The sequence below is a fragment of the Canis aureus genome, chromosome 13, assembly GCF_053574225.1.
Source record: "Canis aureus isolate CA01 chromosome 13, VMU_Caureus_v.1.0, whole genome shotgun sequence".
NCBI lineage: Eukaryota > Metazoa > Chordata > Mammalia > Carnivora > Canidae > Canis > Canis aureus.
Genome location: NC_135623.1, coordinates 44,488,074 through 44,512,290, shown reverse-complemented (window position 1 = coordinate 44,512,290; position 24,217 = coordinate 44,488,074). Strand labels below are relative to the sequence as shown.

At 40.1% G+C, this 24,217-nt stretch overlaps 1 long non-coding RNA gene and 1 pseudogene across 9 annotated transcripts in view; one reads left to right on the top strand and one right to left on the bottom strand.

The window, feature by feature from the left end:
• The window catches only part of LOC144282389 (uncharacterized), a 102,805-nt gene that overhangs the window by 24,808 nt on the left and 53,780 nt on the right, over positions 1–24,217 (top strand). For 3 of the 9 annotated variants that reach the window (XR_013350841.1, XR_013350835.1, XR_013350836.1), the window contains 2 exons: positions 8,444–8,525; positions 12,837–13,154. The exons of 2 other annotated variants lie outside the window; for them this stretch is intronic. This is a non-coding gene — a long non-coding RNA (uncharacterized LOC144282389). The remainder of the gene's footprint in view (positions 1–8,443; positions 8,526–12,836; positions 13,155–24,217) is intronic. 4 more of the 9 variants (XR_013350843.1, XR_013350838.1, XR_013350840.1 and 1 more) reach the window with 2 other exon arrangements.
• On the bottom strand, positions 13,660–16,443 carry LOC144282703 (small ribosomal subunit protein eS21 pseudogene; annotated as a pseudogene).

Here is a 24,217-nt window from a genome sequence, read left to right as displayed (position 1 = left end):
GTGGGGGGAGTTCACTAGAAGGACACATAAGTCCTACCTTGCTTGCTTCTAACTTGCTGGGATTTCAGGAAAACAAATGACTTTCTTTATTTTCCTACAGATGTTGAAGATCTTTTTTTTTCTTCCTCAAAAACTGGACAAACCAAAGAAACTCCTAAATTCTCTATGGTTCAGTAGAAGGTAGTAAGCTTTGTCAGTTCCCAGCATTTAAACTGGGAAGTAAGTTCAGCTAGTAAGTTCTTGTTTGCTTATGAATAAACCACCCTTTAAATAAAGCATACTGGTTTTGGTAATTTTAAATATTTTTATTTAAAAAAGGCTTTTTTTTTTTTCCTGCTAGGCTTTAGAATTACTACATGCATTTCAACTATTCTATGAATTTCTGTCAACTCTGGGGCTCTAAGTCTACCCCCCCTTGTTTTTTAAGATTTATTTATTTATTTATGATAGACACACACACAGAGAGAGAGAGAGAGAGAGAGAGAGAGGCAGAGACACAGGAGGAGGGAGAAGAAGGCTCCATGCTGGGAGCCTGACACAGGACTCGATCCTGGGACTCCAGGATCACGCCCTGGGCCAAAGGCAGGTGCCAAACCGCTGAGCCACCCAGAGATCCCCAGTCTACCCTTTTTTAAAAAAAATTCTTTTTATTGGAGTTCAATTTGCCAACATATAGCATAAAACCCAGTGCTCATCCCATCTAGTGCCCCTTTTAAAACCAGTGGGTTTATTCCTACTAAGGGGCAGGGCCGAGAGACTGTGGAAATATCCTTCTTACCATAGAAGACCATCCATATGGTTCTGCCCAGACTCTAGCATGTGATGCTTGCTAGTTAGCCCTTGTGTATTTGTTCACACTTTTTAGAGGTTAAGTATCAGGAAACTAAACTCAAACTCTAGCCTCTTAGAGAGTTTATTGGCTTATGTCACTGCAAAGTCTGGATGTAGAATGGCCTTCCAGGTTAGTTTGATCTAGGAGCTCAAAGACACCCAGGACTTACTTAGTTCATTACAAAAAAAATTTTTTAAGTAAACTCTACCCCCAATGTGGGCCTCAATTTCTAGGACCCTGAGGTTGAGAGTTGCATGCTCTACTGACTGGGCCAGACAGGTGACCTAGTCATTCTCTTCTTGCCTCCTTCCATCTTCTCCCTCCCTCCTTTCCTTCCTTCCTTCCTTCCTTCCTTCCTTCCTTCCTTCCTTCCTTCCTTCCTTCCTTCCTTCCTTCCTTCCTTCCTTCCTTCCTCCCTTGTAAGCTCTATGCCCAATGTGGGGCTTGAACTCATCACCCAGAGATCAAGAATTGCATGTTTAACTGACTGAGCCAGCCATGTTAGAGAAAAATAGATTTCTCCTCCAAATATCAAAGAAAACACTGGGCTTCATTTTGCTTAAACCAGTAATGTGCTCATCAGTTGCTATGATCAGAGTAATGCCACTGAGGATAGATCTCTGAGGTAAAAGATGATTGGCTCAGACTTTTTGGGCCTGGAACTAAAGGGTTATCAGTTCTACCCATAGCTAAGCATAGAGGAGCAGCTCTGGGTACTTTTAGGAACAGGAGAATGGGGAAATGAATTTTAGGTCATCAATTCAACAATTGCCCACCTTACTTTGCTTCTTCATCCTCTGCTAACCACAGTTTCTTGGCTCCTCTTCTTTCAATTGGAAGGTCCTAAACTTGGTTTATAATTCCCATGCCCTGTACCACTCCCCACCAACCCTTATTCTATTCATATACAAGGTCTGTTCTTCGAAGGATGGTTCTATGAAAGACAGAAATTTCCCTGAAACTCATTGTTTCCCACCTGAAGCAATGGGTCATGCTAAGAAGCCCTTTCTAGAGTATCTAGAGCAAAGACCAGATGAATAATAAGATCTAGGAGTCAGAGCCTGCTGGAAACATGACATTGTCAGGATGAAACCAGTATTTGGTCAGCATGGTTCTAGCCCAGTATAGATAAGATGTACAGTAAAAATAGGATGATAGGACTGGTGACCCTGGGCATGCCATCAAAGGTAAAGCTTCCTGGATGATGGGAGGCCTAGGACCTCTACTATCTAAAGTGCATCCCTGGTCAGGGATGTGATGTGCTGCTTACAAAGGACTCGTTGGCCCCTATAGCTGACAGTGCAGGGAGAACCAAGGGCAGGACACAGGAGTTCAGGGCCTTGAAGACAAGAGAGTAAAAACAATCAAGATTTCCCCAGCTAGATGGGACAAAGAGCATCTCCCATTGAGTGCCATGACCTTCCGTCATTCACAAAATATTTAGTGAATTCTGACCGTGTGCTAGGGGCTTTGCTGGCTCTGGAGCTACAATGGTGCACAAATTGTCCCTGTTCACATGGAGACTACAGCAGGTTAGGGCATGTATTGGTCAAGTTTCTTTTGGCTTTAGGAAATGAAATGTCCTTGTAGGCTTGTTGGAAGAATGCTAGAGGTTCTTAGAGAATTCACAGGGACTAAGGTTGCTTGGGACCCCCTCACCACCTAGAGGGTAACCTCCTCCTCTGAGAGTGCTCTTGTTAGTGGAAGGGGTTTCTGTGTCCAGTCTCTGTGGGTATCACTTCCAGATTCCTGAAAGGAGAATCTGTTTGGTTCGCCCTGAGCAAATCAACTATGGTTCAGGTCCCAAGATTGTGAGGTACAGGAAGGGTTGTCGGAGTCCTGCCCTATCTGTTGAGTGTGGTTTCCAGGGAAGGGCAGAATGCCATGCACTTGGAAGATCCCTGTGGACAGGGAGGTAGATGAGCAAGGGCAATTGTGGCCCAGTGTTACCAGTGCTGTGTAAGGGGAAACATGAAGTTATGTGGGAGCATATCAGTCAAGAGTCTTTGGGAGGCAAGGTTTGGAAAACCAACTTGGGCAAACAGGGAATTTATTAAAAAAAGATTTTATTTATTTGTTTGAGAGAGGGAGAGCAGAGGGAGGAATGGGGGGCGGGGAAGAATTCCAAGCAGACTCCTCACTAAGCATGGAGCTTGAAGTGAGGCTCAATCTCACAACTGAGATGGTGACCTGAGTAGAAGCAAGAGTCAGATACTTGACTGACTGAGTTGCCCCAAAGGGGAATTTACTGGAAAGCTCACAGTGAGAAGGGTGAAGGGCAGGTGGTATCAGTGATCACTAGACCAGGGACCAGAATGTTACTAGGTATTTTGTTTCTCAATCTCTCAGCCCCACTTCACTTTGTTGTCAAATTCTTTCTCTCAGCAAAGCTTTCTTTCTTTCTTTAAAAAAAAAAAAAAGGGATCCCTGGGTGGCGCAGCGGTTTAGCGCCTGCCTTGGGCCCAGGGCGTGATCCTGGAGACCCGGGATCGAATCCCACATCGGGCTCCCAGTGCATGGAGCCTGCTTCTCCCTCTGCCTCTCCTCTCTCTCTCTCTCTCTCTCTCCTCTCTGTGACTATCATAAATAAATAAATTAAAAAAAAAAAGATTTTAGGGATCCCTGAATGGCTCAGTGGTTTAGTGTCTGCCTTTGGCCCAGGGCGTGAGTCCTGGGATCAAATCTGTGCATGGGCTCTGTGCATGGAGCCTGCTTCTCTGCTTCTCCCTCTGCCTGTGTCTCTGCCTCTCTCTCTCTCTGTGTGTGTGTCTCTCATGAATAAATAAATAAAATCTAAGATTTTATTTATTTATTCATGAGAGACACAGAGAGAGAGAGAGAGAGGCAGAGACACAGGCAGGGAGAAGTAGGCTCCATGCTGGGAGCCTGATGCGGGACTCGATCCAAGGACCCCAGGATCATGACCTGAGCCAAAGGCAGACCCTCAACTACTGAGCCACCCAGGCACCCCAAGTTGACTCTATTAAATGTGGAAGGGGACCACACAAAGATATCAGGACCAGGAGGTGAGAGTCATGGGAGGCTGCCCCAGAGCTATCTTAGGCTATTCTATTCCCCATAACATATCCTGCAGAACTGGGATGTTGAACATTGATACATGGAGATGGGGATCTGTAGTCAAGTCAGTTTGAGAAAGGATATGTTAAGCCAAGTTAAACAAGTTCCTTTCCTGCAGTGTTTTCACTCAGCTGTTAGTACATTGATACCTGCTTTGAGGCCCTGCTTTCAGGGAGTAGGGTAAATAACGCCAAAATTTCTCATTCTTAATTTTTTCCTCTAGTGGGCCCTTCTCCCCTTCCCCACCCCATCCTCGCTTTCTTCCCTGCAAAAGCTTATCAGAGTGCTGCCTGTCTCTTGTTAAAAATGTACATTTCTGGGGGCACGAGGCTAGCTCAGTTAGAAGAGTGTGTGACTCTTGATCTTGGGGTTGTGACTTTGAGCACCACATTGGGTGTAGAAATTACTGAAAAAATAAATAAACTTTAAAAGAATGTGCATTTAGGGCACCTGGGTGGTGTAGTCGGTTAAGCATCCAACTCTTGGTTTTGGCTTAGGTTGTGTCTGGGTCATGAGATGGAGCCCACATAGGACTCTGCAGTCAACGCAAAGACAGCTGGAGTTTCCCTCTCTCCCCCTCCTTTTGCCCCTCCCCCACCACATTCACTCTTTCTAAAATAAATAAATCTTTTTTTTTAAGTGTTTTTTATTTTTTATTTTTATTTATTTATTTTTTTTAAAGATTATTTATTTATTTTATTCATGAGAGACACAGAGAGAGAGAGAGAGAAAGAGAGAGGAGAGAGAGAGAGGCAGAGGGAGAAGCAGGTTCCATGCAGGGAGCACGACGTGGGACTCGATCCCGGGTCCCCAGGATCACACCCTGGGCTGAAGGCGGCGCTAAACCGTTGAGCCACCCGGGCTGCCCTATTTTTTATTATTATTTTTAAGGATTTTATTTATTTATTTATTCATGAGACACACACACACACACACACACACACACACACACACACAGAGGCAGAGACATAGGCAGAGGGAGAAGCAGGCTCCATGCAGGAAGCCTGATGTGGGACTCAATCCCAGGACTCCAGGATCAGGCCCTGGGCTGAAGGCAGTGCTAAACCTCTGAGCTACCCGGGCTGCCCTAAAATAAATAAATCTTTAAAAAACATATGTTTCTGGCAAAGCGATATTTTCCTTTGGAGCTGCTTGTCCTTGACCCTCCAAAGCCTTCCTATTCATTTGGCAATTCACATCATTGCCAACTGGGCAATGATTAAAACTGGGAATGATTAAAAAGTAAAGGAACATGTTTTCTTGTGAGGTGAATGGTCAATCTCTAAGGAAATTCTACAAATAAGTCTCACAAAACTCCCTTTGTTGGCAATAGTGTTGGGTGATAGTCATATAGTGGCCAATACTGTTTGAAGGCCAGCAACCATTTGTATGTGAAAATTTGGGTTGCTTCTTTAAGATATATTTGTTGGTGGAAATACAAGGTGTGGGTTAGTAATATCTTGTAACTTAGAGGTTTTGGCAGTAAATACTGAAACTTTCAGTTTTGGAACCTTCTCTAACCTCCTCTTGTCTAAGTGGGTTTTGTTGTTGTTGTTTCTTCTGTTTAGGTTATTTGTCATGGCAATAACCCAATTTATTTGAAGTGTTTTTATCACATTTCTCTCAGCTGGTTATACCATCTTGAATTATTTAACTTGGTATAAACACTAAGGTATGTATATGAAAGCTCCTACACCATATGTTTTATGGAAATGTGCTTATTTAGATGTTTCCAGGCATAGCATCTGCTCTTATGCATCTTTTATAATATTTTGCATGGAGCTCATATAATAATTGATCTTCACCATCTGATAATTTTCATTAAAGAGAGTTTCCTATGCTTTTGATAAATGGTCATTCTTAATATTTTGGAGCAAAAGAGGATCTAAATTAAAAATAAGAAGTGATCAAAAAAGGCTTTCCTGAGGTCTTTAATTTTCATTATCTGCTGCCTACTTTTTAGAAAGAGTTGATATCTGTGCATTTAGAAGAGTAAGCTCATCTGAACATTATTTTAAATGGAAAAACCCAAGTTTATTCAACCTGTTATTCCCATGGAAGTCTAGGTCCATAAAGGCTGCTGAGAATAAATTCTCCTTTCTATCCTTCTGTGGACTGAAAATTTGGGCTTACTCTGGGTTCCTGCTGACAGTGTTCTGAGGTAGCCTGGTCTTCCTGCACAAAATGGAGTTTCACAAATATCCAGTGTTACCTAATGGCCTCTTTTAAATTGCAAATCCACCTTAAGATTCTTTGGTTTTCTCTATGGAGAGAAGACTTAATAAATAAATCTCCAAATTCAATCCCACAAAGACCTGTATGTGCACAGCTACTAATTTCAGAAAACAGTGAATCATGCAATAAGCTACATCTACCTTCTTGAAATAGCATTTGAAACAACCTATTATTAATTACATTTCCTGAGTTCCCAAAACCAGAAAATCGGCTCTATCTAGAGGAACTTCTTGATTTACCAAAATATACATTGGTTCGAATGCAGTAAAGGAAATGCAACCATCTTGACTATAAAATCTCCTGCTTTTAAAAAGTAGGAGAGGTCCCCGAGGGCCTCCAGGTCTCCATAGAGAGATTGGCAAACCACTAGCAGGGTGCAGGATGATTTTAGGTGGTACATGGATAAACCTTCAAAAACAATATAATTATCATTTACTCATTGTAGTGGGTCGAATAATGTCTTTCTCAAAATTGGTGTCTACCCAGAACCTCAGAGTGTGACCTTATTTGGAAATAAGGTCTTTGCAGATGTAGCTAATTAAGGCTCTTTAGATGAAATAATCCTCGGGTTAGGGTGGGCTTTGAATCTAATCACTGGTGTCTCTATAAGAGAAAGAAGAGGGAGGAATACCCCGCTGGCTTAGTCCCTTGGGCATCTGCCTTCTGCTCAGTTATGATTCTGGGGTCCTGGGAGTCCTGGGTCAGGCTCTCTGCTCAGAGCCTCCTTCTCCCTGTTCCTCTGCCTGCTTGTGCTCTCTCTCTCTGTCAAATAAATAAATAATATCTTAAAAATAAAAGGAAGAGAAAAGAGGAGATTGGACACAGACATATGGAGAAAAAGTTCATGTGAATATGGAGATAGAGATTGGAGTGATGTGTCTACAAGCCAAGGAACATCAAGAAGCCAAGAGAGGGGTATAGGATAATTTCTCCCTCAAAAACTACAGAAGTGGGGATCCCTGGGTGCCTCAGCAGTTTAGAGCCTGCCTTCAGCCCAGGGTGTGATCCTGGAGTCCCGGAATTGAGTCCCACGTCAGGCTTTCTGCATGGAGCCTGTTTCTCCCTCTGCCTGTGTCTCTGCCTCTGTCTCTCTCTCTGTGTCTTTTGTGAATAAATGAATAAAATCTTAAAAAAAAAAAAAAAAAGAAAAAAACTCCAGAAGTAACAGACCCTAGTGACACACTTATTTTGATCTTCTGGTCTCCTGAACTATGATATGAAAGAATACATTTTTGTTGTTTTAACCCACCCACTTCATCATAACTTGTTACGGCAACCTTAGGAAATGAATACATTTTAAGAAATGCATTACACAATATATACATGGTGTGTAAAGCCTGTGATTTCACAGCTGGTACTGTTTAGACTAGTATTCTCTAAATTTATTTAGGTAGCAAAACATGCATTGATTTAAAAAATAAAAGTAAAATTTAGGAGGCAGGAAGATATTGCAAAGCTGGGGTGGCCAGCATGTGGATGGAGGACCAGTTTGGGAGGCACTGCTATTGCTGCCCATAGGCCACTTCCATCTGGAGGGGGCATTGTGGAGATACGGGTCAACTCTCATCTTCGCCCTTAATCAACTCTGTGACTTTGGGTAAAATACAAATAATGGCCTCAAGAAGACCCACCTTCCTCAGCAGTAAAATGGGGACAATAATAAATACCAAAGCTTATGTAGGGATTATGAATTCCTTTTCCTTCAGCCTTGAAATACTGAAAGCTTAGTTATCCAAACCAATTCCATTAACTTTGAGGGTGGGGAGCTCCTGGCATCTGGGTTGATCTCTAAAAGAACATTTTGTAATCAGTGCCCTCAAAAGTGAGTTGCAGGGCTGAGCAATATTGGAAGTGAATTGTGGTTTAGCAGTAGGAACTGATGCAAGTCACCCTTGATGAGTCATAGCCAGTCAAGTTTCTGTTATTTCTGGGTCTTCTGTGTTTTAACCAGTTTTGATGGCTTTTGTTTCTCCCTCTTTTCAACTCTATCCTCCTGGAATTCACAAAGCAAGGAAGAGAACTCTAGATGGAATGTGACATATCTTAGATACAGGAACATATGTATTTCAGAAAGGTCAGAGGTGTTTTGTAAATTTGATGCAAAACCCTGGAAATACTCTTAGGATGGTTTTCTAAGCAGACTTGGCTGGAACTAGCAAAGTGGATTGCAGTGGAAATGACACAGCTGACATCTGCTATGTGCTCACCAATGGGTAGACACTGTGTTCAATGGTATCTCATTCAATCAGTCCCAAAATCTCTGAGGCAGGTATTGCTATTAAATTTCTTATTTTACAGATGGGAAAACTGAAGCATGGAGAAGTTAAGTAACTTGTCTGAGATCACATAAACATGAACTTGTTCAAGATCATCACACAAGGTAGTTTGCCTTGGGAATCTGCTCTCTTAACCTCCTTATTATATGGTAGGAAAGCTTAATAAATGGGGAAATACAGGAAGGGAAAGAATGCCCCTAAATTGTGCAAGACATAGCATTTGGTCTTTGGAGTCAGGCAGGTCTTATTACAACCCTGGCTCCGCTACTTAGCAACTATTTGACTTAATACCTAAACTCTAGGAACCTCAGATTTTGCATCTGTCAAGTGAATGCAGTAATATCTACATCATAGCATTCCTGCGGGAATTAAATAAAATGTTGTCTATCCAATACATGGTGGGATGCGGGGGAAATAAATAGCCTGGATCGTACCAAGAATTTCTTCAGAGGTGACTTCCCTCATCCTCACAACAACACTTTGAGGTAGATATTCTTATTATCACTCCTGTTGTACAGGTAGGAAAGTTAAGGTTTGGAGACATATCAAACAACTTTTCTAACATTACACTCAGCATGTGGCGGAGCCAGAATTCAAATTTAGGAAGTATGGTTCCACAGTGCAAGCTCTCACCTGCTTCCTTCTGCATGTGAAAAAGACCTGGGAATTGGAGTTAAGTACAAGCTCGAGGAGGTTCTACAAGTACAGCAGCGGGAGAAAAAGCCAGTTCACGTTCAGGGTACATTCATGCAAAAAGAGGATTCAGCGTGTACGATATATTCTCTGTTGTTTAGATGGCACCTACAGTAAGTAGTGTGTCCAAGTTTGGATGATGCTTTTTAACAGGTACTAAAAAACTGGAAATGACTATGATGATGAAAATAGGGGTTGAAAATTATCTCAAGTGAGAAACAGCTGAAAATGTTTGGGTTTGGTGAAAATGCACAAAGGGGTCAGGAAGCTAGATGTGTTTGGGTCCAGCAGGCTGACCGTAGCTTGGTATAATCACTATGAGTCCTGACTCTGTACCCAGACTTGCAAGTTCAAGGATCCTACTGTATTAATTAATGAATATTCAGAGTTGCTCATATACTTGGCAATTGACTCACACTAACCAAACCTCTAAGAGACTGCTGCATATGTCAGAATGTTAACTAACTGCTTCAAATAGGAACATAAGCACCCAAAAGATTTTATACATGTATTAGCTGATCAGAGCACCTTTTTGTTTTAAGGGGGGTTTTATATTCTTTTGTCAGAATCTGTATAACACTGTGGTAAGCTAACTTGTTAGCCTGAAAGGAGGGTAAAATTGCAAGCCCTTGAGATTTTTTGACTCAGGATGATGGTTGAGAGTTGATGTCTCATTATTTTATTAACTGAACTTATTCATATGAACAATATTCCATATGTGCTTTTGAACATCTGTATCTTGTCTGCAAATTGTTTTGATTCTTTACTTGTTTTTCAGTCGGGTTGTTTTTAATTGGGTGGTAGATTTCTATTGTTTTTCCTTTTCCTACAGTGTAAAGCATTTTTTAAAATGATGTGTAACATTAGACAAAATTATTTAAAGTCAGTACATTTTTATTTAAGGAATTTTTACATGTTGTGATTCCTTCCAATGGCCTATCAGGTTCAGAATAGTTTCTCTAAAGTTTGAGTCAGGGTTTATCTTCCAGATAGGTCTTTTAAAAAGAATCTATGCTTAATTCACTGTCCTGTGTTCATTGTATATATATATATAATATAATATAATATAATATATGAATTTAATATAATAATAATAATATATTACATTTATATATTATATAACATAATATATTTTATATATTATAAATAACATACAATTATATATTAATTTATAATAATTATTAATATAATCATATATATTATATAATTATATAATTAAATATTATATAATTATTATTATATAATATAACTTATTATATAATATATAATATATTATATATATTAGTTGGGCTTCTTTTATCTTCATTTGAATATGGAACTACTGATGGCATACTTCAAACATTTCCCCACCTAGAATCTTTGAGACCTGATTTCTTCAAGTGATTTGCTTTAGGGTCACTTTTAAGACCACAGATCCAATGAATAATTCTGTGAGTAAAGCAAAACCACATAGTTACTCTATGAGACATTTTCAACGATATGGCACCTTTTCCGCAGGAAAAGCCCCGTGCAGATAGACCTCAGCTATCTATTGGGTTGTTTCTAATTGATTGATAGGTTCTTTATATAAATGTATGTGTATATAAAAATATTAATCCATGTTTAGATAATTCAGATAAAATGAGATATAGATGTTATACATCATAAAATAATGAGGTATCAAATTTTGTTATATCAATTGCAATATTGCCTGTCATAATTCACTTGCTTTTGACTTTCTATTTATTTTATTTCCAGTATAGTTAACATACCATATTGTGTTAGTTTCAGGTGTATAATATAGTGATTCAACAACTCTATACATTACTCAGTGCTCATCATGATATGTGTGCTCTGTAATCCCCTTCACCTGTCTCACCCATGCCCCACCTTCTCCCCTCCGAGAACCATCGGTTTGTTCTCTAGGGTTAAGTGACTTACTTTCTTTATATTTCTTCTTCCATACCCCATGATGTATCTGGGTTTATTTATTTATTTATTTATTTATTTATTTATTTATTTATTTTTAAGATTTTATCTATTTATTCATGAAATTCAGAGAGAGAGAGACAGAGACATAGGCAGAGGGAGAAGCAGGCTCCATGCAGGGAGCCCGACATGGGACTCAATCCCGGGATTCCAGGATCACGCCCTGGGCTGAAGGTGGCACTAAATTGCTGAGCCACCCAGGCTACCATGGAATTTTGATTAAAATTGCATCACATGTATTATTTAATTTGGGGAGCATTAATATCTGTATAATATTGAACCGTTTTATCTAGGAATATCTTTTATGGCTTTCATTAAAATTATATGGTTATCTTCAATAAATTTCATACTTTTAAGTTTTTTAATGTAATTCAAGGTTTCATTGGAATTGAATTATAGCACTCTTCTATATTACATTAGTCTTGCTGATTATGGAAAAGCTGTAGATTTTCATATGTTAATTTTGTTTCTACCTTTCTGAAAATTATAATTAGTCCGTGGAGATATTATTGATTGCCTTAGATTTTCTGGGCATATATCTACTTTGCCAATGTATTTATAAATATTTCATGTTTATTTCTTTTTTTCTGATCTTTTTGTATTGACCAGTAACTCTAGGGCAAAATTATTGACTCTATAAAAGTAGGCATCATTATATCTTGCTCCTGACTTTTATGGAGATGTGGTATTTTACTCTTCAGGGTAGTTTACAGATACCTTACTTTTCAGAATGATATTTGAAAATTGGCAAAATGTTGATAACTGTTGAAGAGTGATAGGTACACAGAGCTCATTATTTTTTCTGTGTGTATATGTTAGAAATTTCCATAATAAAGAATTAAATGAAAAAAACAGTTGAATTTGAAAAAAAAAAAGGATTGTTTTAAGTTTTTGGTGGAAAACCCTTTTTAATTTAAGGAAGTAGCTTTCTTTCCTAGCGTGTTGTAAATTTTCTCTTTGGGATGGGTATAAAATATGTATCTTCGAAAAACTATTTTGAAAGAAAAACTGTGACAGGGCCTACCTATCTCAAAAGGCCAAGGAAAAGTATGAGAATCTCAATATAAAAAATTGAGAACTCATTCACCAAATAGTTAGATTGGCTTCTCTCTTTTCATCAACTGACAGTTTTCAATAAAAAGTAGAAGTGCCTCTAGGGCCCTAGCACATTGCTGAAAAAACAGAAGAGACTAAATAAATAATGTATCATTGTTAGAGGGTTTTTGGAGGAGAGAGATGTAGGTCATGGTAGCTGTATTGTACCACCCAGGTCCTCTCTCAGGACTGAAGGACTTACCCCCACAGCTGCCTGGATTATAGTTGGCTGACACTCTTCAGCTGCCAGTCCTTTCCAGGAATTGCCCGTGGCTGAAAAGAACCACGTTGTTCAAGCTTCTGCTCCCTTCCCAGGAGCAGCTGCATCCAATGACTGGCCTGCGTGAGGCTGTAAAATTCCAGTTCCCTTGCCCAATGGAGAACAGGTTGAAAGGGCTTTCCCAGCTTCCCATTGAGCTCCATGCTGGGTAGCTGAGGGTTGCCAGATAAAATAAATGTAGTTGGCCAGTTAACTTTCAATTTAGGACAAACATCAGTATGTCCTAAATATTGCATGGGGCACATTGCTGCTAAAATTCTTTTTGCTGTTTATCTGAAATTCAAAGTTAATTATGTGTTTATTTGCTAAATCTGGCAGCCCAGTGAGGCATGGTGACCTGACTTCTCCTGTGAGCCTGCTTCTTTCCCTTATTCCACAGCTGTTGATTCTCGAGAGCACTCCCCAACCAACTCCCGGCATGAAACGGTTGTCTCGGAGTCTACTTTCTCAGTAACCAGCCTGCAATAGAGAATTAACATAAAACACCTTTTCTGGCCCTGCCCCGCCTTCAGAACCAATTGAGAGATTGGCATGTGGGTCCAAATGACAGAGATCTCCTTAGGTTGATTATTGAAGAGTGGAGACTGGAGAACGGGGCTAAGTCTGAGGGCCTACCGGGTTTCCTGAACTGTCATGTACTCAGAGCGCCTCACCGAGCTGGCTCTGTAGCTGGTCCTGTCACCTGTTCACCAATTAGGTAAGTCATTCCTCATCTACTGGGGGGAAGGGAGGGCAAGAAGCCAGGACTGTTAGCTCTTGCTACCATGCCTCTACATGAAATATGAAGCCAAGGGAAAGAGGCCTCTCAGTAAACATGGCTTTTGTGCAGGATAAAAGTGGCCGTGTTCCAATGGTCGGTGCAAATGATCGTTTATGAACCTGATGCAAAATAGGCTGAGACCTTCGAAAGTATGAGTTCTGTGTCCTTTGCCTCCTCTGACTTTTCTCCTCTAAGTGAGGGAATTCTTCAGGACTTAACCCTTGTCTCTCTTTTTGATCTGTGTGATCTGCTTTGTCAAGCTAGCTAGCCTTCACGTAATGCTTTCAGACGCTTGACTTCACACGTGCTTCGCCCCCTTCTCCCAAGCTTCATTGGGTTCGGTATCCCACAGTTTCATCCCCTACCCCTCAGTTTTCTGGAAATATCTCAAATACGGTATGTTTTGCTTCTGTCCCACTCTTGCTTGGGTGGGAACAGATTCTCACTCAGGTTGCCAAGCAATGAGGAATCTGTTGTGAGGAGAACGCACATGGGAACCCGAGGAAGCAAACGTCGAGGCTTCAGGAGCAGCAGGGACTGGAGGATGGGACAAGACATGAGTGGCATTTGTTTTTTAAATTTTCAATGCACCTGTTTCTTGAATACTCCCCATGTGCTGGGCCAGGAACGAATCCCAAAACACCCAGTGAAGGACCTCGGCTGTAGCTGAGTGTTTCACTCTTAAAGGGCCTCACTTTCTGTGTGTCTCGCTTCCATCTGGGGTAACTGCTGGCTTAGGTTCTCCCCTCTGTCTCACAGCTACAGTGTCTCTTCATTTTACTTGTGCTTTATGGTTCTTCTCAAGGTTATGACTCTTCTTGGCATCCTTTTAGGGTCACCTACATGTAACAGCCTCATTTTCTTGTGTGTATGTGGGTGTTTTCCCCCCAGACTCCTGAGACAAGTAATTTGAATGTATGCTCAGGGCTGCTCATAGGTCCCTGATCAGCCTATAAGTGGGCAGCCCCTGGGTCAGATGCTGACATCAGTCTAACCAGTTATGGCTAGAGGGATAATGTGGTCCCTGAGGACTGCTCCTTTACCCCCACTTGCAAGCCCTGCATCAGGGTAAGTGCAATGATCAGTGTGGGTCCTTCTCTTCCCTAAAAGGAGGCTCTGACTCTTCCCTTTTGTTAAAGGAACAACCATTCTTGCTTTCCAGTTAGTTTGGAAACATGGGTCTCATATTTGAATCTATTTTTCTCTTGATTTACAACCTTGTACTTGCCAAACCCTACTGATTCTTTATAGACTGTCAGCCAGCTCAGGCTTCTATACCCAAATACTGCAGACTGGATGGCTTAAACCACAGAAACCTACTTCTTATGGTTCTGGAGGCTGGAGAGTCAAAGATCAAGATGCCAGCATGGAAGGTCAGGTCCTGATGAAGGCTGTCTCCCTTGCTTTGTGGATGGCCATCTTCTCACTGTCCTTATAAGGCAGAGAGAGTGCAAGCTCTCTGTTGGCTCCCTTTACAAAGGCTCTAGTCCCATCGTGAGGGCCTCACCCTTTTTTTTTTTTTTTTTTTTTTTTTTTTTTTTTAGGGCCTCACCCTTATAATCTCATCTAATACTTATTACCTTCCCAAAGGTCCCATCTCCCAATACCATTTCTTTGGGCGTTAGGCTTCAATGTATGAATTTTGGGGGGACACAAACATTTAGTCCACAACTTGGGCTATTATCTGTTCTCTTGTCTTCTTTCTCACCATAACTGTTCAAATCCAGAAACTCCGTATATCTTTCTTTGACCCTTACAATAACCTCCTAATGTATTTTTCCCTATTCTTCTGATTTCACGTCCTGCTTCTAGACTTTCTTAAAGTTCATCTCTTATCCCTTTGCTGCTCAAATAACTTTAATAGCTCCCTGCAGTTAATTGAATAAAGTTCAAATGCCTTCACTCGGTATTCAAGGCCCTTCATGAGGTAGGCCAATGGGTGTTTTTAATATGTTTTCCAATCATTTTTTTCATGTTTTCTATCTTTGAGTCTGTGTTTCTTAAAGTGTAGTCCTCAGGACAGCTGACCCAGATTTACTTGGATGTTGCTGAAGGTAGTTTCTTAAGAGCTTCCCTACAAACAGTGAATGATACCTCTGTGATATCTCAGTACAGGAATCTATTTTGAAAACAGGAATCCCCGATGATTCTTATACACTATTAAACTTCAGGAGTGTACCCAGTAGTCAGTGAGGAATAGGAGAGTGCTTATTTTTGTGGATACTCTGGGAGAGGTCAGGAGTGTTTTTTTTTTTATGGTGTAAGGTAGGGATTAGGCTTCTCTGGTGGTTTTACCATCATTAAAAATGGCCAGTTCATTCTATGCATCAAATTGCTGGTGATTCTAATTTTTTTTTTTTTAAGATTTATTTATGAGAGAGATCGAGAGCACAAGCAGGAGAAGGGGCAGAGGAAGAGGGAGAAGCAGACTCCTCACTGAGCTGAGAGCCAGACACAGGGCCTGATCCCAGGACCCTGGGATCATAACCTCAGCTGAAAGCAGACACTTAACTGACTGAGCCACCCAGGCCGCTCTGATTCTAATTCTTTAAAGCAATGATTTTCTTTCTTTTCTTAAGGCAGTGATTTTTCAAGCCGTGCTCCATGGAACACTCAGAGTCCCCACAGAAAGTGATGGGTACCTTAGTAGATGGGCTTCATGACTTCCTTTTGTCTACTTTCACTGAAATAATTCCAGTTTTATCTGTGTTACATTTTCAAGTTTTTTTTTAATATTTATTTATTCATGAGAGACACACAGAGAGAGGCAGAGACACAGTCAGAGGGAGAAGCAGGCTCCCTGCAGAGAGCCGGATGTGGGACTTGATTCCAGGACCCTGGGATCATGACCTGAACCAAAAGCAGACACTCAACCACTGAGCCACCCAGGTGCCCACATTTTCAAGTTCTAAGATTATATTTGGTTTTTGTCTTTTTTGGGGGGAGAGGGGGTTTGCTATTTATTTATGACAAATATTACACATCCGTGATCCTGTGTAGGAAACAATGCTGTTGGCCAATCAGAGGATGCTGTCATCCAACTTACCCAGTCTTCTAATGGCCCCACAGATAGTATAGGCTTTAAACTGGCTATTAAATCTGCCTGTCATCTTCTTAACCTTGGCCATTCATCTGCATGGATGTGTGGTTCTTGGTACCCATGGTTGCTAGCAGAGTGTTTCTGCAGCAGAGACAGGCCCACAGGCTCCCTGGCCTCATTCTGCATGTTGAAGGCATGCCTGCTGCCACTGCCATAAGTAGAAGCACAGAAAGAAAAGTAAGATATGGTTGGAAGAAGTGTTCTGCTTTAAGATTTTCTAAGTGTCTCTGTTCTGGGTTTTCCTTCTTTTCTTTTTTTTGGGGGGTGGTATTTAAATTCAAGTTAGTTAACATATTGTGTATTATTAATTTCAGGTTAGAATTTAGTGACTCATTAGTTGCATATAACACCCAGTTCTGTTCTGGTTTTAACCATATCTTTTACTCTTCCAACTTTGGAGAAAAAAACCATTTGAGAAATAAATGCAGTAATTAGATGGAGATTTAAAAAAAATCAGCTTTATAATTAATGATGCTCAACTGGGGTTTAGAGCCTGGATCTGTGGCAACAATCAGGTTTTCCAATATCATTTTTCCAAGACTCAACTTTAGGACAACTCACCCACAGGACTAATACCTTTCTCTGATAGTCCTAAGTTTTATTGTTGTTTTTTAAAAGATTTTATTTATATATTTTAGAGATGAGAGATTGTGGGGGGAGGGGCAGAGGGAGAGGGAGAGGGTGAGAGAACACATTAAGGAGACTCCCCACTGAGCACAGAGCCTGATGTGGGGCTCTATCCTAGGACCCTGAGATCATGACCTGAGCCAAAATCAAGAGTTGGATGCCCAACCACTGAGCCACCCATGTGCCCCAGTCCTCAGTTTTTTGATCTTTTATTAATTCTTAGGGTTTCTTTCTTTTTTTTTAAAAAATATTTATTTATTTATTCATTCATGATAGACAGAGAGAGAGAGAGAGAGAGAGGCAGAAGACACAGGCAGAGGGAGAAGCAGGCTCTATACCGGGAGCCCGACGTGGGACTCAATCCCGGGACTCCAGGATTGCGCCCTGGGCCAAAGGCAGGTGCTAAACCGCTGAGCCACCCAGGGATCCCCAATTCTTAGGGTTTCTATGGACAGTGTGGCAAGTTTCCTTTGATAGAAGAGATGGTCAATTTCTCCAGATGGTCCTGCCTCTTCCCTCCTGAGACCATACTTCTAATATCAACCAACCACAACTTCTCTGTGGATTATTTTTTGCTTTGAGAAGGCTCTGAAATGGGACAGAAGAGGAGCATGAGTTAAATGATGAGCACGGCTGCTCTTCATTCTTGTTTGAAAATGAGTCCCCATTCTATTTCTTATTTCAATTTATGCTTAGCTATGTTAGAGAATATTAGAAGTCAGGCGGTGAGCAAGGATGATAACATTAAATCTTTCAAATAATAGAAAATCAGCAAGACAAAAATGTCCTCAAATCAAAAGCCCAATTACTAAAGTTTCTTTCCTTTAAATAAATTTAAGTATAAAGCAATTAGAGCTCCTACTAACTTGTCATTCTGCTCAGTTTCAGAGGAGTCTCTCTCAGACTGGATAGAATCAATTTCCTCACCATTGGCATTTTCCCACTAGAATGGCTATTGTTTGCTGTGAGAGTTATCAGCACCGTAAACTACATACCTGCTCCTTCATGGCACACAATTGCATTTTACTTTGCAACAGCCTTTGAAATTAGGCCTTGTCATATGACTCACACTGACCAGTGAAATGTGAGTTGAAATGATATGTTACCTCCTGGTGGAAAATTTATGAGCCCGTGTGTACTTTGCTCTATACTTCTGCCCTAGCACTTGTGGAAGTATTGGGTTGAGATGGAACATGTAACAGACGAGGTCCCTGGTTTATTATGCTAAGCAGAATCCCCCTGCTGACTATAATAGACATGTAGTGTGGACTGAAAAACTGTCATTTTTACAAAACTATGTTTTGGAATTGTTTGTTACTACCTAATAATCTAGTTTATACTGACTGATACACTCTCTAAGGAATACTGAAATTGAGTTAATTTAATCTAGAGTCTAAAAGCCCCATTTGTTAAGGAGTGTGAAATGTGACTAGTTCACGTATAAATACAGTTATCAAGAAAAAAAAATTAAAACCTAGTCAAATCCCTTGTATCTTGAGTAGTTATTATAAGCCAGGTGATTTTTCCAGAACCCTGAACTCAGTGTGTCCCTCACCGGACACTCAGTAGGATTAGAAGGAGGGAGAGAGACCGTGGAACACACATGTGCAAAGAGAAAGTCATCCTGGTCTTAGCCTCACCAGGATATTAGTCAGTCTGTGCCAGTTGCTTGGAGACCAAGGCCAATAAATAGAAACTCGGGAGAATCTTTCTCAAGAGATTAATTATGGATTAACTATGGCACGAGGCCCTGTGTTTGCTGCATCTTGGGGAAAATTTATCTATGCATAATGCATCCTGTCTCAGAGAATAGCTTTTGTAAAAATTTAGAAATTTATGAAAGTGATGTGCCCAAGCAGTTCCCTGTTCAACATATTCAAAATCTTCTTAGTCCTATCTGCCTTTTGAGGTCTCTGTTTCCACTACATTTAGGGTAGAACTAAATATGAGCTCTATAAGGCATTGCCTCCACTTTCTTCAGTGAGAAGCATTTCTAGTCCTTGACTACAGTGGCTGTTTTCTTGGGCTCTTGCTTTGGAGTTGGCTCGGCTAAGGGTCTGCACACCAGGGTCTGTAAACAGAACCCAACCTACTGTCTGTTTTTTATACAGTAAAATATAAATTTACATTTATATTTAAACACAATTTATCACATTAATAAATATAGTCTGTTTTACATTTTAAGTGGTTGAAAAAATCAAAGGAATAATATTTTTGTGACCCATGAAAATTATATGAAATCAATTTTGATGTCCATGTACAAAGTTTTATAGGAGTACAACCACGCTGATTTAGTTCTGTATTGCCTGTGGCTTCTTTCACAGTTGAATAGTGGCAATTGAGACTGGATGGTCTACGAAGACTAGAATATTTATTAGTCAGCCACTTGTAGGAAGTTTGCTGACTGCTAGCCTAGGCAAACGAGTTTTGCCTCTTAGCCAATCCCTGACTTGAAACTCTTGTTAATGTGGCTGATGTATTCTTCGGGTCCCAGTGAAAATCAATACTTCTATAGTAAGTTCTAGCTTGGACCTTGTTTTTCCTGTTTTTTTTTTTTTTTTTTTACTTTTTTCTGGGCTCAACTAACTTCTGATACTTCAGAGGAACAAAATCACTTTCTTCTTTGCCTATCTTTTTACTTTATTTTTCTTTTTCCTGGACCAATCATCTCTTCCTAACATATTCCTTTTTTACTGTGGCTTTTCTTCATAATCAGAGTGATGAGCTCAAGGAGTTATGCTCGAAGCATTCATTGTTGACATGCATCTTGTCTGGTTTCAACTTTTTAAAGTGTACAGCTTCATCTAGGCGATACTCTTCCATGAGATTAGCATCTGTCTAGGTGTAGACTCAGTAGATGATCATCTTGCCTGGCTCCCCCTTAGTATGTTTCATTGTTTTCCTGCATCTTTAAGTCTTTTTTTTTTTTTAATTTTGTTTATTTATGAGAGAGAGACAGAGACACAGGCAGGCTCCATGCAAGGAGCCGGAGGTGGGACTGGATCCTGGGTCTCCAGGATCATGCCCTGGGCTGAAGGCAGCACTAAATCACTGGGCCACCCGGGCTGCCTGGCATCTCTAAGTGCTAACTATAAACCCCCTAGGCTTGTTTCCTCAGGATATAAGCAATTCTCGTGTCTCTTCTTAAAATACCATGTCATCCTGAAACCTACTCAATAGATTTTAAGAATTCTGCCCTGGCAGTCTCAGTCCTCCCTCTCCAATCTGCCTGCATATTCTATAATGACCTGATGTAGCTTACACTACAGACATTTATTCTCTCACAATTCTGGAGGCCAGAAGTTGGAAACCAGAGTGTTGGCAGGAAGGAACCCTTCCAGCCTTGTCTCTGGCTTGTTGATGGCGGTCTTCTCTTTGTATCTCTTTATATCATCTTCTCTCTACGTGTGTTTACGTCTTGTGTCCTAATGTGACAGCAGTCATACTAAATCTTAATCTGGTACAACATGATTTTACTTTAACAGATTGTATCTGCAAGGATCCTATTTTCAGATAAAGTCACATTCTGAGGTAGTACTGGGGGTTAGGGCCTCAACACGTGAATTTGGGGGGGGGTGGGGACACAACTCACTCAAGCTTCTCTCCCATTCCTTGGCTCTTCTTCCTCCATTAGTTTTTTTTTTTTGTACTCCGGGTAGCTTCTCTCTCCTGCTATCAACTCATCTTCTCGTTTTATAGCATCATTTTTATGGGCAGTTAGATTGGAACATATATCCTTTTATCTTTTTGGTGTTCGAGCTTGGCTTTGAAGATTTCTTATTCTTCTTTCATAGCAGTTTAAGTTTTTCTCTAGGGTCTTTTCCTTTCTCATAAGGAGTTCTCTTTTCTTCCTCTAGAGTCTAACCTGGTCAACTACTGTTCTTTTATTTTTTTCATTTTTCTGTCTTCTATTCTCCCTCTGCTAGAAAAACTGAAGCATGTCCTTTAGAATCAATGCATTTATATTCTTATTCCCTGGGGAAAATTGATTCCCAAAGGCAATATGCCAGGCAGAGGCCTTTAACATTTTTTTTCATTTTAAAATTTAATTGGAAAAATGAAAAACAGTTGTGGTAAGATACACATAAAAACTGTCTTAACCATTTTTTAAGTGTATAGTTCAAAATGTAAAATATATCAATGTTGTTGTGTTTAAATTATTTTTAACCTTTGGTTTACAATTTCATTGAGTTGTTTGTCTTCCTTATGCCAAGAAGATGACATATCCCTGCTGGAATGGATACTTAGCTTCTTCTCTAAATTTTTATTATGAGAATTTTTAGATATGAAGAAAAGTTGAAAGAAGTATGGGCACTCATATACCTACATTCAACAATATTATTTAAGTGCATTTAATCTGTTTGTATTACTTATATGCATAAATATATATGTATTTTTGTGTTTATGAATGTATATATGTATGAAAAATATATTATTTTTTGTACTGCCTGAAAGAAAATTATGGAAATAAGGAAACTTTGTCCATTATTTTTCATCATATATCACATAAAAATAAGGATAGTCTCTTATAGAACCACAATAGCAGTATCGCACCAAAGAATTTCCTAATATCATCTAATATTCAGTCCATGTTCAAATTTCACCAAAATGTCTTTTATAGATTTTTTAGGTTGATTTTGAGAGCCAGCAAAGTTCATGCATTGCTTTCCATTTCTTTTCATCTACTAAGACACTTTTCACTCATTTGTATTTGAAGCCAAAATTTGAGTCTCTAAAATAAAAAATCCATAGTGGACGTAGGTAAATTAACAAATTACGGTGGACAAACCAAATGATTTCAAGAGATTTATACTTAGTTCTTTCTTTGGTCCTAGAACTGTTAAAAATCAAAATAAGATGGGAAGGAATAGAACCTGGGTCTGCTGAACCATTGCCACCTATTACTGACCAGTTGCTACAATTAGGAGGCTGTCTTTTGTGATCTATGTGCACTTACTGTCTTTTGTAAATTTAAACCCTAGTCTTAGGGACTCCTGGGTGGCTTAGCAGTTGAGTGTCTGCTTTCGGCTCAGGGTGTGATCCTGGAGTCCCAGGATCGAGTCCCATATCGGGCTCCGTGCATGGAGCCTGCTTCTCTTGTCTCTGCCTATCTCTGTGTCTCTCATGAATAAATAAATAAAATCTTAAAAAAAAAAAAAAAGAATTCTTTGGGACACGTGCGTGGCTCAGTGGTTGAGAGCCTCCCTTCAGCCCAGGGCATGATCCTGGGGTCCTGGGATCTAGTCCCACATCGGGCTCCCTGCGTGGAGCCTGCTTCTCCCTCTGCCTGTGTCTCTGCCTCTCTCTGTGTCTCTCATGAATAAATAAGTAAAATCATAAAAAAAATAAAAAGACAAAACCCTAGTTCTACTGTCCTTTCTATGAAATAGGTTATCAGGAGCAAAATTATTCCATCAATGCATAATAATCTTGTACAATGAAGTTTTTTAAGTCTTACATGGGATGCAAATCCTTTTTTCTGCAAACTAATGCATGATTCAGTCAACCCAATTGGAACTAAGTTTGCCAGAAGAAACTTCTTACTAACTAACTTACAGTATAAATTGCTTTGTGTCTGTAAACGTCAGCCAAAATGTTGTATGTTGTAGCCTACAGCAGTCATAAAAGTAATGAAGTCAAAGTCCTCCTATCTTCTTCTCTTCCATGTGTAACTTTTTAAAAAAGATTTTATTTATTTGAGAGAGAGCACACAAGCAAGGAGGGGGTGAAGGGCACAAGGAGAGGGAGAAGCAGATTCTCTGCTGAGCAGGGAGCCCAATGCAGGGCTCGATCACAGGACCCCAAGATCATGACCTGAAGCCAAAGACAGACACTTCACTCACTGAGCCACCCAGGTGCTCTCCCCTACCATGTGTTATTTCAGTTGTCTTCATCTAGTGTGGTATTGATCTTACAAGAATTCCTGATCAATATGCCCATATATCAGGGTGGTATGAGAGTGATGATTAATTCCACCTCCTCCCTTACTCTTCTCAGAACTATTTGAGAAGTAGATTCAGAGGTCATTCAGGAGATGGGCATATCAGCCTTGTTATTGTAAAGTGGATTGGAAAATACAGTTGGATCCACCATTGGGCTTCCTCCCCCCAAGTTCTAGACCTAGTGTTAACTCACTTGAGGGAGAATTTGAGTGTTTAGAGCAGACTCACATACCCACAATTGCTGCCTCATGCTCTGTGAGCCCCAATCATGCAGCAGGAAAAGTAAAAAAACCTGTAAATTGGGTACTGTTTTTTTTTAATTGAAAATTAATATAAATACGATAAAATTAACCACTTTCAATGTATAGTTGGATGAGTTTGGATAAATATGTAGAATTATATAACCATCATCAAAATCAAGATATAGACTATTTACTTTATCCCAAGAGGTTCCCTCCTATGCCTTTGTGGTCAATCTCCTCTCATTCCCCCCCCCCCCCCCACCTGAAGACCTGGGTAATCCTGATCAGATTTCTGTCCCTATAGTTTTGCTTCTAGAATGTTATATAAATGGAATTGTGCTGTATACAGCATACATGTTATTTCATGTATTAGTACTTTTTTTTTCTTACTGCTGAGTTGTATTACATAGCATGGATCACTGTTTATGTGTTCACCAGTTGCTGGACATTAGGGTTTCCAGTTGTTGGCTACCATGAATAATGCTGCTGTAAACATTCTCCTACAAGTATTTATGTGGACTTACATTTGTATTATCTTGAGGACATTTTCAGGAGTGTGATTTGTTGGATCACATAATAAGTAATATGTTTCACTTATAAAAAATGGTGTAATGCTTTTTATTTTTTATTTTTTAAAGACTTTATTTATTTATAAGAGATAGAGAGACACACACACACAGGCAGAGGGAGAAGCAGGCTCCATGTAGGAAGCCTGATGTGGGACTCGATGCTGGGTCCCCAGGATCATGCCCTGGGCCAAAGGCAGCACTAAACTGCTGAGCCACCCAGGCTGCCCAGTGTAATGCTTTTTAAAACATTAATTCCACCCAATAGAGGGGCATGAAGCAAGGTATGTTATACTTTAAACATTCACAAGGCAGGTAAATTTCTCACTTGGGGATAAGTAAGTGAGGTACAAGGAGAAAGGATAGAAATACGACTTTATTGCAGTGACTCACACCCCTGGATGATCATTAGAATTTCATAGGAAGCTTTTATAAAGTTTGATGCTAGTTCCCAGCCCCTCCCTCAGAATGAATAAGTCTTTGGTGAAACCTTGATTTCTTTAAAGAGCCCCAAATGATTCTA